Below are 7,003 nucleotides of genomic sequence, written 5' to 3'. Positions count from 1 at the left end.
CGGTTATGGAATGATTATTTCAGTGACACGCCAACATATCCTGAAAATATATTCTGACGACTATTTAGAATGAATAAGCCATTGTTCATGCGTATTGTTGATCGCCTCTCCAATGAAGTTCATTTCTTTCGCCAAAAGAAAGATGGTCTCGGAAGGCTTGGTCTCTCTACACTTCAAAAGTGTACAACAGCTATACATGTATTGGCATATGGTTATACGCTTGATGCGGTCGACGAATACCTCAGGCTCGGTGCAACTACTACTCGGTTATGTGTAGAAAATTTTGTAGAAGCAATCATAAATTTGTTCGGTGATGCGTACTTAAGAAGACCAACATTGGATGATCTTCAACGTCTACTTCATATTGGAGAGCTTCGTGGATTTCCCAGGATGGTAGGAAGCATCGATTGTATGCATTGGGCGTGGAAGAATTGTCCCACCGCTTGGAAAGGGCAATATTCTCGTGGTTCGGAAAAACCCACAATCGCTTTAGAGGCGGTTGCTTCATATGATCTCTAGATATGTCATGCATTTTTTGGACCTCCAGGTACCTTAAATGATATCAATGTTCTTGATCACTCTCTTGTTTTTGATGACATTATAAATGGTCAAGCTCCGCAAGTGAATTTCTCGGTCAACGAAAGAGAGTACCATTTGGCTTACTATTTCACCGATGGTATTTATCCGAAATGAGCAACTTTTATCCAATCTATTCCAATTCCAGAAGGGCCGAAAGCAGTTTTATTTGCTCAACGTCAAGAAGCTGTTCGAAAAGATGTCGAGCGTGCTTTCGGTGTCTTACAAGCTCGATTTGCCATTGTTAAAAATCCAGCGGTTTTTTGGGATAAAATCAAGATTGAGAATATTATGAGAGCATGTATTATACTTCATAATATGATAGTAGAAGATGAACGAAATGAATACACTCAATTTGATGTTTCAGATTTCCAACAAGGAGAAGACAACGGAAGTTCACATGTCGATCTGACGTTTTCTACAGATATCCCTACAAATATCACCAATATAATGAGTGCTCGAACTAGAATTCGTGATAGACAAGTGCATCAACAACTGAAAGTTGATTTGGTCGAAAATATATGGTGTCAATTCAGAAGTGATCAAGACAACAACCTATTTTCGACGCCTCTTTGAAATTATTATCGTTTATTTTATTAATTTCTATTTTTATGTTGTTTTAAAAAAATACATGTTTAATATAATATATGTTTTATTTAATAAATAATTTTTTGCTTCAATAAAAAAAAATTAATAATTTTTTTAAGAAACATTAACTTAAGAAACTACCGTTGGAGAATTAATAGTAGGTGTCTGTTAACGTAAACTCTTAATTTACTTTTAACCCTTAAATAATGATTAAGAGCCCATTAAGGGGTTTTTGCTAAACATGCTCTTAGTGGTAGGGGTATCGAAAGCTTGAAAAGAAGAAGCGTTTCTTAGTCCTTTGTATTTGATAGTTTTTATCCTATATAATGATGATACAAAAGATAAATGCTAATATATAACAGGTACCTTATTACTTATGAATATAATTTCATTTTCGATTAACATTGGCTTCTTCTTTGTCCTAGCATTAGCATCTTTCAAAAAAATTAATTTTCTGGTGCCACTATTTTGTTTTTCCATCTTGTCAAAGTATTATTTATTACCAAACTTTTGGCTTATTGATGCATCATTGACAAAGACTCTCGTTTGTCTTGTAATGAAATAGTCTTGGCAATTATTTGGGTATATTGTCTTTGTTTTAGTGTGAATATTTACTAATGATAGATCAACTGTTTTTTTTTGCTCAATTTCATGTTATGAAAATATTGATTTTCATTTTCTAATGGTCGGTCTCATATGGTTTTGTAGTCTTTAATTCTGACAAAACCCACTTGAATATTGTTTGGTGCATTATCAACATCTTCTAGCTTTCCACAATTCACTAATTTGTTGTTTACACAAAGATATTTTTTCTTTTGTCAATGGATTAGCATTGTCCTTTGTAGACTATTAAGTGCTTTGGATCAAAAGTAACTTTAATCGGTTACAGATTTTCGGTAGTGGTAATTCTGTTTAACTGATCTGATGGTGATTTTGAGGTGTCGGTCACATGTTTTTGTAAATAACAGAAATCGAATTGAATCATGCAAGCCAATTTACAAAAAAAAAAAAAAAAAGAAATCGAATTGAATTTAGTTTTTGGCCGGTAAGTTATAATACATTGACAAAGTAAGTATACTTGCAGAGAGGGGTCATAAGAGATAATATACATATTATATATATTAAAACAGAAGTCACAATCTTGATTGATGTGTATTTTTTTTTAAATGGATCTAATGGACATATTCCTAAAAATTCATGTTACAATTAATCTCTGATCTTATCATTTAAATTTTGGGCCTACCAGAAATTTTTATTGGGCTATCAATAATTGGATTTAAACAATAGATGATCTATTGGATTTATAGATAGTATAAATTAAATAAATATAATTTAATGTTGTAATACTATACCTCCATATATTAATTATTTAAATATTTGTCGATGTTAACTTTTAAAATTATAAATATTTTTTTTAAATAACAAAATCATATTATCTAACAATGATTAATCTTTACTATTTTAAACCAATGAAAACAAATTTTAACCTATATAGTTTATTTTAAAAATTAAACAAAAACTAAATGTTTAATTATTTACTCGATAATATAAATCTATGAAGCGAAAAGTTTAATTTTTTAAAAAATTTCTAAATTTGTGAAACGTTACAATATTTTTGAATATGACAATAAAACAATATTTTACTAATCTTTATATATATAGTTACGATTTTAATAATGAAATAATAATCTGAAAATATATATATAGAAGAAGATACAAATATATGTTAAAGTTTGAAGTAATCTATTCAATGAAATAAATATACCGTAAACTTATTATGTTTTAAAAATTGAAAAACACATATATATTATAATATATACCAATTTAGAATTGAAAACAAAATGTTTTTATAAAAATAAATGAAAACAAAAATACGTGTATATAGTATAAACTGATATATTAAACTCACAATCAACCACGTTGTAAGGATTTCAAAAATTATGTGGAAGGTTAGAGGGAAATAATCTGATTATATAATCTAGGAAGAAGTTAAAGAATGGAAAGTTTAATAGAGATGCACATCGACAAAAAAAATAGAGATGCACAGATTTGAAGAAAATAGAAAGAAAAAGAGAGAGAGGAACGAAAACACAAAAGCATTGAACAACAATGCATACTCTTTTGTCTTTATTAGTCTACTAGTGGTTTGTACGCCCATAACGGCTGTCTATTGTAATTTGGTTTTTCTTTGATGTATCTTGATTGGTGGATGGTATTTTGAAAGTTTAAGTTATATGTTAGATGATGAACTAATATTTGTATCCATGGTGTTGGCGTGTTGCTAATAGTTTTATGTTTTAAGTAGTGTAGGTAGATAATAAGAAAGCTGTGAATTGTATAAAATAGTCCTGACATTTGTAGTTTAATTTTAGGAAGAATCTTATTTTTTTGTCATGTATTATTTGTCTTTATTGATGTTATTTGTTTTTATATAATAAAATAATGGTGTGAATGAAAAATATTTATTAATGAGGATAAATTATTAATTTTTTTTTTTCTGAAAATGAAAAAACAAAGTAGAAAATACTACATGAATAAAATTGGAAATTAAAACATGATATTCCATGTTATTACTCATATTGAGGGTGGAATCATAGATTACTTTCCCTACATATTCGGCAGTTTTTGTTTGTACGAAGCGATTGATCAATGCATGTAAAATGAAAATTCTGACCACAAGTAAGAGAGCAAACTTTGTTTCCATAGTTGTAATTTCCGAAGCATATAGTGCATATATCGTTTTCTTCTTCTGTAGTTGGAGGCCTATTTGTTTCCTCTAGATCTGTGATGATAAGATCGACGTCAAGTCTTGCAGACGCATTTTGGTTGTAGTCCCAAATGGTAAGAGTAACTTGGAGATCATCAATTATGGTATTGTATCTGTTTGGTAGTTTATTCATCACGTATTCAGTAGTCTCTTGAATAAGCAAGGTTGAGTCGGAGTGGTGAATGTGATGGTATGTTAGCATGAATTCCATGTACTCAATTGTTGAGTATTTTAAATTACATTGATTATCAATGATAGTTGGTAGCTTAAAATCAATGATGGATTATTGTGTGTTGGGCCTGTGGATGTAGACTTGTAGTGTTTGCTGTGGGGTTGTTCATGTAGATTCTCTTTGGTGTGAGAGCTGATAAGAGAGAAGTGTCTGTTATTCATGGTGTAGTATTTTGCGTGATGATAAGTTGTTATAGCTATGTCTTATAGAAGGTGTGTTTAAGTTTGTTTTTTCTTTAATTCTTCAACCGTTTAGTTCAAAGGTCCATTTATTCAGGGGGCGTTAACATTTTGAGTCAATGGTTTGTGATAAGTTTGATGTTTTGTCTATGTTGAGTTGTTACTTATTTCGAAGACCATGTATAATGATGTGTAGTGTATAATGATGTGTAGTGTGTATTTGTATGAGAACTGGATAATAATAGTTATCTTTTGTATTTGCATTATTTTTATAATGAGATTTTTCTTAGTATAATAGATGTTCGTTTGAAAATATATTTCTTTATTTTTGCAGACGGTAGTTGTTCAGTCTTTTAAATTACCTTGATTGTCAATGATAAACGGTAGCTGAAAATCAATGATAGATTGTTATGTGTTGGGCCTGTGGATGTAGTCTTGTAGTGTTTGCCGTGGATTTTCTCCTGTAGATTACGTTTGGTGTGAGAGCTGATAAGAGAGAAGTGACTCGTTATTCATGGTGTAGTATTTTGTGTGAGGATAAGTTGTTATAGAAGGTGAGTTTAGGTTTTTTTTTCTTTAATTCTTTTATTTTTAGTTTAGCGGTCCATTTATTCATGGGCGTTAACATTTTAAGTCAATGGTTTGTGATAAGTTTGATGTTTTGTCTATGTTGAGTTGTTACTTATTCCGAATGTAAAATGATGTGTAGTGTGTATTTGTATGAGAGCTGGATAATATTAGTTATTTTTTGTATTTGTATAATTCTCATAATGAGGTTTTTCTTAGTATAATAGATGTTCGTTTAGAAATATATTTGTTTGTTTTTGCAGACGGTGGGTCCGTGTCAGTTATACCGAGAACTCTTCATGTAGTGTAGTTTATATATACGTAGGTTATGTTTTGGTTTTTCTGAGATAGAATGAGGGGATTTTTTTATTTAATTTGATAGTGAAAGTAGAAATACAAAATATATATGGTTGTATATTTTATATATATAGATATAGGTTATACCAATGGGGCTTGTGTGTGGATAACGTGAACGAAATTATATTATTACATGAAGGATAATCGGTTTGAGTAACCATTTTTAAAGCTGATAAATTTATAGATTCCATGCATTAGTCATGGGCCAATAAATAAACATAAAGGGCCAATAAATTATCATAAAACTCAGTTAATCGGCAAGCTAGAAACACCAACGAAAAAAAAAAGAGAAAGAAGAAGAAGATCCACGAGTTTAAAAGAAAAGGAAAAAGAAGAAGATGTCTCTCTGATCGAACATATCGCAAAATTGGGATAGGAAGGATGACGTAGCGTATTGTGGAGTCTTTCTAGTCAACTTTATTAGTATAGATTTAATTGTGGTGCGTCAATTGATTAATTGATGTGCTATATTTTCTTTTTCAGTTTAAAAGCCATATACATGTAAGTATAACTTAATTAGATATTTTATATTTTTCTGTGTAATTTATACATACTTATTTTTATTTTCTGAGTTATCATATAAGCATGAACTCTAACTAATTTTTTTACTATTAAAAGTATTTATTTATATAATTTTACTATAGTAATATATACACATATGAGTTTTCAACACATATCCGCTTTTTGATTATAAGTAAATCGTTAGTTCTGGTTTTATTTGTTTTTAGTTCCTGATATAAATTTAAAATAAAGTATTTATCCATTTGTATTAATTTTGTACTTTATAGAAACTCAAGATTGGGATACCTAGAAACTTACTTTATAGAAATTATGTTTCCATGTAACATAGCTAGAAACTTATGATAGCTAGAAACATAGCTAGAAACTCATGATATAAATTCCGTTTCCATGTAACATAGCGATAAACTTACTTATATCATATTTATATTATATGATATAAATTTAAAATAAAGTATTTATTCATTTATAATAATTTTGAAATAATTTCATATTAAAACTGTAAAAATACACAAAAGTTAAGTTTAAAAAAATTATTATATTAATTATTTTCAATACTTCATAAATAATTGACACAATATATTTGAATATATGATATATGTTTAATAAAAACATCAATACATAAAGATAATTTATAGTATTAATTTTAATATTTATATTCTCTCTGTTCATCTACTCTATTAAAATAGAGTCCTAAATTTATCTACTATTGAAGTTGTTATTTATGTTTTAGACTGTTTCAAGTTTGTTAGTATATTACTTAATTTATGGATCATATCAAGTTAGTTACAATATATTTATATTAAACGCTACTGCTACATTAAAATCGGACAACTTAGATTAAACCAATAATCTACTCTATTCTAAGTAAACCAAACGAATTATGTTCTACTAAAAATTAAAGTAGACCGATTGTATATACAATTATATTAGTAATACAATAACTCTTATTTGGACCTCTTTTACCATAGATGAAACTTTGTTCTAAGTTGATTTATACCTTTCTCTTACCCACATCATATATTTTATACATCATTCTGAAAATATACTGAATGTAACGTTAAAAAATACTTATGTGTTTGGTTGCAGAATGTAAAATGAATTTGAAAAGTATTTAATTATAAAGTTACTCGATAAAAAATTCATATGTATTTAATACATATATGTTTCATATTATCGGGTACAAAAATTCTTCTAATCGGAACCGAAAAAAATCGA

Source organism: Brassica oleracea, chromosome C4, assembly GCF_000695525.1.
Source record: "Brassica oleracea var. oleracea cultivar TO1000 chromosome C4, BOL, whole genome shotgun sequence".
Classification (NCBI taxonomy): Eukaryota; Viridiplantae; Streptophyta; class Magnoliopsida; order Brassicales; family Brassicaceae; genus Brassica; species Brassica oleracea.
This window is presented reverse-complemented; position numbering follows the sequence as displayed.